The 13,612-nt window shown below is 41.7% G+C and overlaps 1 non-coding gene across 1 annotated transcript; it reads right to left on the bottom strand.

The window, feature by feature from the left end:
- Positions 1 to 723: 723 nt before the first annotated feature.
- Positions 724 to 827, bottom strand: LOC112718831 (small nucleolar RNA R71). Its single transcript, XR_003161158.1, has one exon. It is a non-coding gene; the product is annotated as a small nucleolar RNA R71 (small nucleolar RNA).
- Positions 828 to 13,612: the final 12,785 nt, after the last annotated feature.

Below are 13,612 nucleotides of genomic sequence, written 5' to 3'. Positions count from 1 at the left end.
TCTCTTTTCTTATTCTATTTAATTAATTATTTACTAACACTTCTCTTCACCTCTCTTCATCTAAAAATCCGAACATAATCTATCCCTTGTGTTTGGATTCTTCACTCTTTCTTCTTCTACTAACATAAAGGAATCTCTATACTGTGACATAGAGGATTCCTCTTTCTTTTCTTGTTTTCTTCTCTTTCATATGAGCAGGAACAAGGATAAAGGTACTCTTGTTGAAATTGATCCAGAACCTGAAAGGACTCTGAAGAGAAAATTAAGAGAAGCTAAGTTACAACAATCTAAAGATAACCTTTCAGAAACATTAGAACAAGAGAAGGAGATGGCAGCCAAAAATAATAATAATGCAAGGAGAATGCTTGGTGACTTCACAAAGCCAACATCCAAATTTGATGGAAGAAGCATCTCCATCCTGCCATTGGAGCCAACAATTTTGAGCTGAAACCTCAGCTAGTTGCCTTAATGCAACAAAACTGCAAGTTTTATGGACTTCCATCTGAAGATCCTTACCAGTTTTTAACTGAGTTCTTGCAGATTTGTGAGACTGTTAAGACGAATCGAGTTGATCCTGAAGTCTACAGACTCATGCTTTTCCCTTTTGCTGTAAGAGACAGAGCTAGAATATGGTTGGATTCACAACCCAAGGATAGCCTGGACTCCAGGGATAAGCTGGTCACTTCCTTCTTGGATAAATTCTTTCCTCCTCAAAAGCTGAGCAAGCTGAGAGTGGATGTTCAAACCTTCAAACAAAAAGATGGTGAATCCCTCTATGAAGCTTGGGAAAGATACAAGCAACTGACCAAATGATGTCCATCTGACATGTTTTCAGAATGGACCATATTAGATATATTCTATTATGGTCTATCTGAATTTTTGAAAATGTCATTGGACCATTCTGCAGGTGGATCTATTCACCTAAAGAAAACACCTGCAGAAGCTCAAGAACTCATTGATATGGTTACAAATAACCAATTCATGTACACTTCTGAGAGGAATTCCGTGAATAATGGGATACCTCAGAAGAAAGGAGTTCTTGAAATTGATGCTCTGAATGCCATATTGGCTCAGAACAAAGTGTTGACTCAACAGGTCAACATGGTCTCTCAAAATCTGAATGGATGGCAAAATGCATCCAACAGTACTAAAGATGCAGCTTCTGAAGAAGCTTATGATTCTGAGAACCCTGCAATGGCAGAGGTTAATTACATGGGTGAACCTTATGGAAACACCTATAATTCATCATGGAGAAATCATCCAAATTTCTCATGGAAGGATCAACAAAAGCCTCAACAAGGCTTTAACAATGGTGGACGCAATAGGCTGAGCAATAGCAAGCCTTTTCCATCATCTTCTCAGCAACAGACAGAGAATTCTGAATAAAACACTTCTAATTTAGCCAATCTAGTCTCTGATCTGTCAAAAGCCACTTTCAGTTTCATGAGTGAAACAAGATCCTCCATCAGAAATCTGGAGGCACAAGTGGGCCAGCTGAGTAAGAAAATCATTGAAACTCCTCCCAGTATTCTCCCAAGCAATACAGAAGAGAATCCAAAAGGAGAGTGCAAGGCCATTGATGTAATCAATATGGCCGAATGCACAAGGGAGGAGGAGGACGAAAATCCTAGTGAGGAAGACCTCCTGGGACGTCTCTCAAGCAAGAAGGAGTTTCCTATTAAGGATCCAAAGGAATCTGAGGCTCATATAGAGACCATAGAGATTCCATTAAATCTCCTTCTGCCATTCATGAGCTTTGAAGACTATTCTTCCTCTGAAGAGGATGAAGATGTGACTGGAGAGCAAGTTGCTCAATATTTAGGAGCTATCATGAAGCTGAATGCCAAGTTGTTTGGTAATGAGACTTGGGAAAATGAACCTCCCTTGCACATTAGTGAACTGGATACCTGGATTCAGCAAATTTTACCTCAAAAGAAACAAGATCCTGGCAAGTTTTTAATACCTTGTACCATAGGCACCATGACCTTTGAAAAGGCTCTGTGTGATCTGGGGTCAGAAATAAATCTTATGCCACTCTCTGTAATGGAGAAGCTGGGGATCATTGAGGTACAACCTGCCTTGTTCTCATTACAATTGGTAGACAAGTTAGTGAGACAAGCTTATGGAATAGTAGAGGACGTGTTAGTAAAGGTTGAAGGCCTTTACATCCCTGCTGATTTCATAATCTTAGACACTAGGAAAGAAGAGGATGAATGCATCATCCTTGGAAGACCTTTCCTAGCCACAGCAGGAGCTGTGATAGATGTCAACAGAGGTGAAATAGTCCTTCAATTGAATGGGGACTACCTTGTGTTTAAAGCACATGGCCATCCCTCTGTGACAAAAGAGAGTAAGCATGAAGAGCTTCTCTCAGTTCAGAGTCAAGAAAAGCCCCCACAGTCAAACTCTAAGTTTGGTGTTGGGAGGCCACAACCAAACTCTAAGTTTGGTGTTAAGATCCCATATCCAAACTCTAAGTTTGGTGTTGGGACTATACAACATTGACCTGATCACCTTTGTGGCTCCATGAGAGCCACTGTCAAGCTATTGACATTAAAGAAGCGCTTGTTGGGAGCAACCCAATTTTATTTATCTAATTTTTATTTTATTGTTATTTTTGTGTTTTATTAGGTACATGATCATGCGGAGTCACGAAAAAAATATAAAAATTAAAAACAGAATCAAAAACAGCAGAAGAAAAATCACACCCTGGAGGAAGCACAGACTGGCATTCAACGCCAGTAAGAAGCATCTGGCTGGCGTTTAACGCCAGAATAGAGCATGAATCTGGCGCTGAACGCCAGAAACAAGCAACATTCTGGCGCTGAACGCCAGGAATGTGCCTAGAGAAAAAGCTGGCGCTGAACGCCAGCAACAAGCATGAAACTGGCGTTCAACGCCAGAAACATGTTACATATGGGCGTTGAACGCCCAGAACGTGCACCACTCGGCGTTTAAACGCCAGAATGGAATGCAAAGGCATTTTACATGCCTATTTGGTGCAGGGATGGAATTCCTTGACACCTCTGGATCTATGGACTCCACAGGATCACCTCTGGATCTGTGGACCCCACAGGATCCCCACCTAACATATTCCCACCTTACCTCCTAATCCTATTTTACTCTTTCCCATGTCACACTTCCCAACAACTTCAATCTCTGAATCTCTCTTCCCAATAAACACTCCTTCCCAAAACCCTTCACCAATCACCTCAATCTCTCTTCCCAATTACCCCCCTTCACCACTCACATCCATCCACTCTTCCCCAAAAACCCCACCTACCTTCAAAATTCAAAAACATTTTCCCACCCAATCCCACCCTAAATGGCCGAACCTACACTCTCCCCTTTCCCTATATATACCCTTCCATTCTACTTCATTTTCACACAACACAACCCCCTCTTCCATACCTTGGCCGAACCTACACTTCCCCTTATCCTCCATATTCTCTTCTTCTTCTTTCTTCTCTTGCTCGAGGATGAGCAATATTTTAAGTTTGGTGTAGTCAAAGCACAATCTTTTTTGTTTTCCACTACCATCAATGGCACCTAAGGCCGGAGAATCCTCTAGAAAAGGAAAAGGGAAGACAAAAGCTTCCACCTCCGAGTCAGGGGAGATGGAAAGATTCATCTCCAAGAGCCATCAAGACCACTTCTATGATGTTGTGGCAAAGAAGAAGGTGATCCCTGAGGTCCCTTTCAAGCTCAAGAAAAATGAGTATCCAGAGATCCGACATGAGATCTGAAGAAGAGGTTGGGAAGTCCTAACCAACCCCATGCAACAAGTCAGAATCTTAATGGTTCAAGAGTTCTATGCCAATGCATGGATCACTAGGAACCATGATCAAAGTATGAACCCGAGTCCAAAGAATTATCTCACAATGGTTCGGGGGAAATACTTAGATTTTAGTCCGGAAAATGTGAGGTTGGCCTTCCACTTGCCCATGATGCAAGGAGATGTACGCCCCTACACTAGGAGGGTCAACTTTAATCAAAGGTTGGACCAAGTCCTAATGGACATATGTATGGAAGGAGCTCAATGGAAAAATGACTCCAAAGGCAAGCCAATTCAACTAAGAAGACTGGACCTCAAGCCTGTGGCTAGAGGATGGTTGGAGTTCATTCAACACTCCATCATTCCCACTAGCAACTGATCTGAAGTTACTGTGGATCGGGCCATCATGATTCATAGCATCATGATTGGAGAGGAAGTAGAAGTTCATGAGGTCATCTCCAATGAAATCTACAAAATAGCCAACAAGCCCTCCACCATGGCAAGGCTAGCTTTTCCTCACCTTATTTGCCATCTATGTTACTCAGCTGGAGTTATCATAGAAGGAGACATCTCCATTGAAGAGGATAAGCCCATCACCAAGAAGAGGATGGAGCAAGCAAGAGAGACCCTTCACGGTTCTCAAGAGATGCATGAGGAAGCTCATCATCAAGAAATCCCTGAGATGACTCAAGGGATGCACTTTCCTCCCAACAACTATTGGGAACAACTCAACACTTCCTTAGAAGATTTGAGCCACAATGTGGAACAATTAAGGGTGGAACATCATGAGCACTCCATCATTCTCCATGAAATAAGAGAAGATCAAAGAGCAATGAGGGAGGAGCAACAAAGGCAAGGAAGGGACATAGAAGAGCTTAAGAACATTGTTGGTCCTTCAAGAAGAAGATGCCACTAAGGTGGATTCATTCCTTGTCCTTATTTCTTTCTGTTTTTCGGTTTCTATGTTGTGTTTATCTATGTTTTGTGTCTCTACTTCATGATCATTAGTAGTTAGTAACTATGTCTTAAAGTTATGAATAATTCCATTAGTCCTTCACCTCTCTTAAATGAAAAATGTTTTAAGTCAAAAGAACAAGAAGTACATGAATTTCGAAATTATCCTTGAATTTAGTTTAATTATATTGATGTGGTGACAATACTTTTTGTTTTCTGAATGAATGATTGAACAGTGCATATGTCTTTTGATATTGTTGTTTATGAATGTTAAAACTGTTGGCTCTTGAAAGAATGATGAACAAAGAGAAATGTTATTGATGATCTGAAAAATCATGAAAATTGATTCTTGAAGCAAGAAAAAGCAGTGAAAAGTAAAAAGCTTGCGAAAAAAAAGAGAAGAAAATAGGCGAAAAAAAATATATAGAAAGAAAAAGAAAAAGCAAGCAGAAAAAGCAAATAGCCCTTAAAACCAAAAGGTAAGGGTAAAAAGGATCCAAGGCTTTGAGCATCAATGGATAGGAGGGCCCAAGAAAATAAAATCCAGGCCTAAGCGGCTACATCAAGCTGTCCCTAACCATGTGCTTGTGTCATGAAGGTCCAAGTGAAAAGCTTGAGACTGAGTGGTTAAAGTCGTGATCCAAAGCAAAGGAGTGTGCTTAAGAGCTCTGGACACCATTAACTGGGGACTCTAGCAAAGCTGAGTCACAATCTGAAAAGGTTCACCCAGTTATGTGTCTGTGGCATTTATGTATCCGGTGGTAATACTGGAAAACAAAATGCTTAGGGCCACGGCCAAGTCTCATAAAAGTAGCTGTGTTCAAGAATCAACATGTTTAACTAGGAGAATCAATAACACTATCCGAAATTCTAAGTTCCTAGAGAAGCCAATCATTCTAAACTTCAAAGGAAAAAGTGAGATGCCAAAACTGTTCAGAAGCAAAAAGCTACAAGTCCCGCTCATCTAATTAGAATTAATATTCATTGATATTTTGGAATCTATAGTATATTCTCTTCTTTTTATCCTAGTTGATTTTCGGTTGCTTGGGGACAAGCAACAATTTAAGTTTGGTGTTGTGATGAGCGGATAATTTATACGCTTTTTGGCATTGTTTTTAGGTAGTTTTTAGTAAGTTCAAGCTACTTTTATGGATGTTTTCATTAGTTTTTATGTTAAATTCACATTTCTGGACTTTACTATGAGTTTGTGTGTTTTTCTTTGATTTCAGGTAATTTCTGGCTGAAATTGAGGGACTTGAGCAAAACTCTGAAAAAAGGCTGACAAAAGGACTGCTGATGCTGTTGGAATCTGACCTCCCTGCACTCGAAATGGATTTTATGGAGCTACAGAAATTCAAATGGCGCGCTCTCAACGGCGTTGGAAAGTAGACATCTAGAGCTTTCCAGCAATATATAATAGTCCATACTTTATTAAGGAATTGATGACGTAAAGTGGCGCTCAACGCCAAGTACATGCTGCTGTCTGGAGTTAAACGCCAGAAACACGTCACAACCCGGAGTTGAACGCCCAAAACACGTTATAACTTGGCGTTCAACTCCAAGAGAAGCCTTAGCTCGTGGATAGATCAAGGTCAGCCCAAACATACACCAAGTGGGCCCCGGAAGTGGATTTATGCATCAATTACTTACTCATGTAAACCCTAGTAGCTAGTTTAGTATAAATAAGACTTTTTACTAGTGTATTAGCAGTCTTTTGACCACGTTTCATCTTTGGTCTCAGTTTTGTTTTATTCTTCATCTTAGAAGGCCATTGAGCACGTTTTAGGGGGCTGACCATTCGGCCATGCCTGAACCTTTCACTTATGTATTTTCAACGGTGGAGTTTCTGCACACCATAGATTAAGGGTGTGGAGCTCTGCTGTACCTCAAGTTTCAATACAATCACTATTACTTTCTATTCAATTCTCTTTTATTCTTATTCCAAGATATACGTTGCACAACACTTTGATGAATGTGATGATCCGTGACACTCATCATCATTCTCACCTATGAACGCGCGTGACTGATAACCACTTTCGTTCTACTCTAGGCCGGGCGCATATCTCTTAGATTCCCCAACAGAATCTTCGTGGTATAAGCTAGATAGATGGCGGCATTCATGGGGATCCGGAAAGTCTAACCTTGTCTGTGGTATTCCGAGTAGGATCCCGGGAATCCGGAAAGTCTGACCTTGTCTGTGGTATTCCGAGTAGGATTCCGGTATTGAATGACTGTGACGAGCTTCAAACTCCTGAAGGCTGGGCGTGATGACAAACGCAAAAGAATCAATCGATTCTACTCCAACCTGATTGAGAACCGACAGATGATTAGCCGTGCTGTGACAGAGCATTTGGACCATTTTCACTGAGAGGATGGGATGTAGCTATCAACGAGGGTGATACCTCCAGACGATTAGCCGTGCAGTGGCAGTGCATAGGACCATTTTCCCGAGAGGATTAAAAGTAGCTATTGATGATGGTGATGCCCTACATGCAGCTTGCCATGGAAAGGAGTAAGAAGGATTGGATGAAAGCAATAAGAAAGTAGAGATTCGAAAAGATTATAGCATCTCCACACGCCTATCTGAGATTCCCACTATTGATTTACATAAGTATTTCTATCCCTTTTTATTTTCTATTTATTATTAATTTTCGAAACCCATAACCATTTAATCTGCCTAACTGAGATTTACAAGGTGACCATAGCTTGCTTCATACCAACAATCTCTGTGGGATCGACCCTTACTCACGTAAGGTATTACTTGGATGACCCAGTACACTTGCTGGTTAAGTTGAACGGAGTTGTGAGCTTCTCTAACAGTGCCTGGAACTCTTTTATCACAATTTCGTCAACCAATTTGTTTGGTACCTTATTGTCCGACCTCTTTGGATTGCCTTTGTATTTTCATACTTGTGGCTTGATTTTTTGAGGTTGTGGATGTTTGGGTCCAACTTTTATGTTGACTTCCTCACTTCGGTCACAAGTTATTTCTAGTAATCCATTTTGTGTGGACCTTTGTTAGGTCTCTGTTAGGAATTACTTTTTTATAACTTGTTTGTGGGAGGCCGACGTCATCATGTTGGTCCCTTCTAAGTTATTTTTAGTAATCCTCTTTTTTGGACCTTTGTCAGGTCTCTTTCAGGGATTACTTTTATAACTTTTATGTCTTGGGCCGACTTCATCATGTCAGGCCCTTCTAAGTTATTTTTGTAATCTTCTTTCTTGGACCTTGTTCAGGTCTCTTTCAGGATTACTTATAAAACTTTTATGTTTTGGGCCGACTTCATCATGTCGGGCCCTTCTAAGTTATTTTTGTAATCCTCTTTCTTGGACCTTGTTCAGGTCTCTTTCAGGGATTACTTTTATAACTTTTATGTTTTGGGCTGACTTCATCATGCCGGGCCCTTTTAAGTTATTTTTGTAATTCTCTTTCTTGGACCTTGTTCAGGTCTCTTTCAGGGATTACTTTTATAACTTTTATGTTTTGGGTCGACTTCATCATGTCGGGCCCTTCTAAGTTATTTTTGTAATCCTCTTTCTTGGACCTTGTTTAGGTCTTTTTCAGGGATTACTTTTATAACTTTTATGTTTTGGGCTGACTTCATCATGTCGGGCCCTTTTGAGTTATTTTTGTAATCCTCTTTCTTGGACCTTGTTCAGGTCTCTTTCAGGGATTACTTTTATAACTTTATGTTTTGGGCCGACTTCATCATGTAGGGCCCTTCTAAGTTATAGTAATCCTCTTTTATAGGGCTGGCCAGACTTCTTTCCAGGGATTTACTTATAACTTTGGTTATTGTGACTGGTCTGACTTCTTTACATCGGCCAGTCTTTAAGTTATTTTTTAGCAATCCATTTTATTAAGACCTCGTCAGGTCCTTTCTATGGATTACTTTCGATAACTTCTTGCATTATTCTGTTTTCATCTTTGCCGATTTTGTAGAAATTGGGTTTAATCCTCGTTTGGTCGACCTTTTAATGATTTTGGTTTTCATCTCTGTTGATCTTTATCATGATCGTGTAGTGAATTTGATTTTCACTTTCTGCCGATCTGTAGCTTTATAATCGGACGATGAATGTTTCAGCTTAATACGGCTTGAGAATTTGTAGAAGATCTAAACAAATTTTATTCAAAAGAAAATGCAAATATATACATGCGGGAGTTTTATCCCTGTAAGTCGGGTGATTTGTTGGTCTTCGCTTGGCGCCTCATTAAAAAACCTTTTCAGGAAAAAGAATGTGCCTTATCCTAAGATCCTTTATCATCCCTAATTGTAGTACCTTCTTAGGTTGCAGGCGTGCCATGACCTAGGAAGCTCTCGCCCATCAAGTTCGGACAGTCTGTAGTAACCCTTTCCAAGTACTTCTATGACTCGGTAGGGTCCTTTTCAGTTTGCTGCCAGCTTTCCCTCTCTGGGTCGAGTTGTTCCGATATCATTTCGGATTAGGATGAGGTCGTTCTCAGCAAAACCTCGCGGTACTACCTTTTGATTGTATCTTGAAGCCATTCGACATTTTAACACTTCTTCCCTGATCTGAGCTCTTTCTTGGACTTCCGAAAGTAGGTCGAGTTCTTCCCTTTGAAGTTGAGAGTTGGCTTCCTCATTATAGTGGATCACTCTGGGCGACCCTTCTTCAATCTCTACTGGGATCATTGCCTCCATTCCGTACGCTAATCGGAAGGGTGATTCCTTTGTGGTGGAATGTGGCGTTGTTCAATATGCCCATAGGACTTGTGGGAGCTCCTCGGCCCAGGCTCCCTTTGCGTCCTGTAATCTCCGTTTCAGCCCAGCCAATATGACTTTGTTGGCAGCTTTCGGCTTGTCCATTGGCTTGGGGATGTTATACAGATGTGAATTGTTGTTTTATGTTCAAGTCGACCACTAACTTTCTGAAGCCTGCATCTGTGAATTGGGTACCATTGTCTGTGGTGATGGAGTATGGAGCCTCGAACCTTGTGACAATGTTCCTATATAGGAATTTTCGACTTCTTTGAGCAGTGGAATTAGCTAGAAGTTCTGCCTCGATCCACTTTGTGAAATAGTCTACCCCTACTATGAGGAATTTAACTTGTCCCGATCCCTGAGGGAAGGATCCAAGAAGGTCGAGTCCCCATTTTGCGAATGGCCAAGGTGAGGTCACGCTGATGAGTTCCTTTGGTGGGCGATGTGAAAGTTGGCATGTTTTTGACATGGTGGACATGTCTTTACGAACTCCGTGGCTTCCTTTTGTAGAGTTGGCCAATAATATCCTGCCCGGAATAATTTTTTGGTAAATGCTTGCGCTCCGAGAAGATTGCCACAAATGCCACTGTGTACTTCTTCTAGAACTTCCCTTGTGTTGGAAGTCGGCACACATTTTAACAATGGTATTGAAATCCCTCTTTTGTATAGAGTATTGTTTATGATAGTGTAGTATTGTGCCTTCCGTTTTAACCTCTTTGCCTCCTTTTCCTCTGTGGGGAGTGTTTCTATTTTGAGGTAATTAATTATGGAAGTCATCCATCCTTGATCCTGACCTGTTATGGCTAGGACTTTTTCTTTTTCCAAGATTGATGGGTTTTGCAAAATTTCTTGGATGAGGCTTCTATTGTTGCCCCCTGGTTTGGTGCTAGGTAGTTTTGAGAGTGCGTCAGCTCGGGCATTCTGTTCTCGGGGTATGTGATGGACCTCATATTCTCTGAGTTGTCCGCGCTGTTCCCTAGTTTTGTCCAAGTACTTTTTCATGGTGGGATCTTTGGCTTAGTAGCTCCCTTCTATTTGTGAAGTGACTACTTGTGAGTCGCTGAAGATGATAAGCTTTTGAGTTCCAACATCCCTAGCCAGCTTCAAGCCAGCTAGTAGTGCCTCATATTCTGCTTGGTTGTTTGAGGCAGGGAACCCGAATTTGAGGGAGAGTTCAATTTGGGTTCCTTGGTCGCTTTTAATTATCACACCTGCGCCGCTTCCAGTTTTATTTGAGTAACCGTCCACGTAAAGATTCCATTCTATGGGAATTTCTGGTGTGTCTGTAAATTATGCAATGAAGTCAGCTAGGTATTGTGATTTGATGGCTATCCGAGCTTCGTATTGAAGGTCAAATTCGGACAACTCGACTGCTCATTGCAAGATTCTGCCTGCTAGGTCTGTTTTCTGCAAAAATCCCTTTTATGGGCTGGTTGGTCCGAACCCTAATGGTGTGAGCTTGAAAGTATGGACACAGTCGTCGAGATGTTAGTATGAGAGCGTAGGCAAATTTTTCTATTTTTTGGTAGTTCAGCTCGGATCCTTGTAATGCTTTACTGATGAAGTATATGGGTTGTTACCCACTGTCGTCTTCTCGAACTAGTACTGAGGCTACTGCCCGACTTCCTACCACGAGGTACAATATGAGTGGTTCTCCTTCTCATGGCCGAGTTAGGATAGGTGGTTGTCCCAGGAATCTTTTAAAATCTTAGAAGGCTTGCTCGCACTCCGTTGTCCATTCAAACTTCTTTCCCTTCCTTAGAGTGGCGTAGATGGGAAGAGATCTTATTGAGTTGTTGTACCTATTTGACACAAGTTGGACTCTTCATGTCGAGTCTGGCCCGGCATTTATCTGGATTTGCCTCGATTCCTCTTTGTGTGAGCATAAAACCCAAGAATTTGCCAGCTTCTACTGTGAAGGTGCATTTTGTAGGATTGAGTCTCATGCCATGCCGTCTTATAGTGCTGAACACATGGGTCAGCTCGGACAATAGCGTCTCTTCACTTTGTGTCTTTATTAACATGTCGTCCACATAGACTTCCATGATTTTTCTGATGTGATCCGTAAAGACCATATTCATTAATCTCTGATAAGTAGCTCCCGTGTTTTTAAGACCAAAAGGCATGACGATGTAGCAGTAGTTTGCTTTTGGGGTTAAGAAGGAAGTTTTTTCTTGATCGGGTGGATACATTGGGATTTGATTGTATCTCGAATATGCGTCCATAAACGAGAGGTATTTATATCCGGAGGAGGCATCTACCAGAGCGTCGATACGTGGGAGTGGATAAGGGTCTTTTGGGCAGGCTTTGTTGAGATCAGTGTAGTCAGTGCACATTTGCCACTTCCTATTTGATTTTTTCACCAAGACGACGTTAGCTAGCCATAGTGGGTATTTAACTTCTCTTATGAATCCTGCCTCCAGTAGAGCTTGTACCTGCTCTTCCACAGCTTGGGATCGTTCTGGTCCGAGCTTTCTTCGTCTTTGTTGTACTGGCCGAGATCCTGGGTAGACGGCCAACTTGTGGCACATTAATTTGGGGTCTATGCCTGGCATGTCTGCAGCCTTCCATGCAAAGAGGTCGATGTTATCTCGTAAGAATTGTACGAGTGATTCTTTTATGTCTCCTTTTAGGATCGTTCAATATTGGTTGTTTTGTCTGGGATGTCTCCGATCTAGACTTTCTCTACTTCACCTTTGGGTTGTGGGCGGAGTTCTTCCCGCCTCTGAACTCCATCGAGTTCGATTGTGTGGAATTCTTCTCCTCTACCTCTGAGGTTTAGACTTTCGTTGTAACAGCGGCGTACAGTCTTTTGGTCTACTTTTATTGTAGCTATCCATTCTGCAGTTGGGAATTTCATGCATAGATGTGGAGTCGAGACTATTGCATCGAGCTGATTCAATGTTGTCCGACCTATCAGTGTGCGGTGGAGATTTGCATTTGCCAGTATAATAGTGATGACCATGGGATTGTCGTGTCCTGAGATGATACCAGATGCGTCTTCTTTGGTGAAAGTTATTGCGGGGATGTCGGGTGCTTCCTCCTTCCCCTCAACATGATATACTTCTTTAAGATATCTTTTGCAAGATGATTTGGAGATTCGTCCTCCCGCAAATCCGCCGTGTATCATGTGGACGTGTCTTTCTAGTGTACGAGGTGATCGCTCAGTTCATCCGACATCTTCGTCCCTTCTTCTTTTTCTTTGCTCATCGTTCCGGGTGGCCAGGTATCAATCTAATTTTCCTTTTCTTACTAGTTTTTCTATTCTTTAAGTCAAAACATTCGCTGGTGGAATGCCCATGGATTCGATGGTATTCACAATATTCGGTCCGATTTCTTCCTCCTTTTTTGCTTTGAGTGGTCGAGCCGGGGGTATTTTTTCAGTGTGGCAAACTTCTCTGTAGACATCCATAAGGGACACCCGAAGAGGGGGTGTAATTGTGGTATTTTTTGATTTTTTTTCCTATGTCGATCTTCCTTCTTTTTGGACTCTTTATCCTTATCCCGGGAGGGATAGGTGAATCCGGATTTTGAGGTCTCTCCTAGTCGAGAGTTTTCCTCCATGTTGATATACTTCTCTGCTCGTTCTTGCGCTTCGTTCAGAGATGTAGGGTGTTTTTTCGATATAGATTGGGTAAAAGGTCCCTCTCGTAAGCCATTGATGAGGCCCATAATGGCAGCCTCTGTTGGTAGGCTTTGTATGTCCAGACATGTTTTGTTGAATCTTTTCATGTAGTTGCGAAGATTTTCCCGATCTCCTTGCTTGATTCCTAATAGACTTGGGGCGTGCTTAACCTTATCTTTCTAGATGGAGAAACTGGCCAGAAACTTCTTGGCTAAGTCGTCAAAGCCTAAGATGGACCTAGGAGGTAGATTGTCGAACCATCTAATTGCTATCTTTGTTAAAGTAGTTGGAAAGACTTTGCAGCGAACTTGATCTGAGGCGTCGGTGAGGTACATTCTACTTCTGAAATTGCTGAGATGATGGCTGGGATCTGTAGTGCCATCATACAAAGTCATATCTGGGAGTTTAAAGTCTTTCGGGATTTTGGTCTTCATGATCTCCATGGTGAATGGATCTTGGTCCTTGTGGGAGCTATCCTCATGAGAGGATCGATTAGCTTTTGCCTTGAGATTGGCTTCTAGTTTTAGGAGTTTG

Source organism: Arachis hypogaea, chromosome 10 (genome assembly GCF_003086295.3).
Source record: "Arachis hypogaea cultivar Tifrunner chromosome 10, arahy.Tifrunner.gnm2.J5K5, whole genome shotgun sequence".
Classification (NCBI taxonomy): domain Eukaryota; kingdom Viridiplantae; phylum Streptophyta; class Magnoliopsida; order Fabales; family Fabaceae; genus Arachis; species Arachis hypogaea.
Note: the sequence above shows the minus strand (reverse complement) of the source record. Positions and strands in the feature narration are given on the sequence as shown.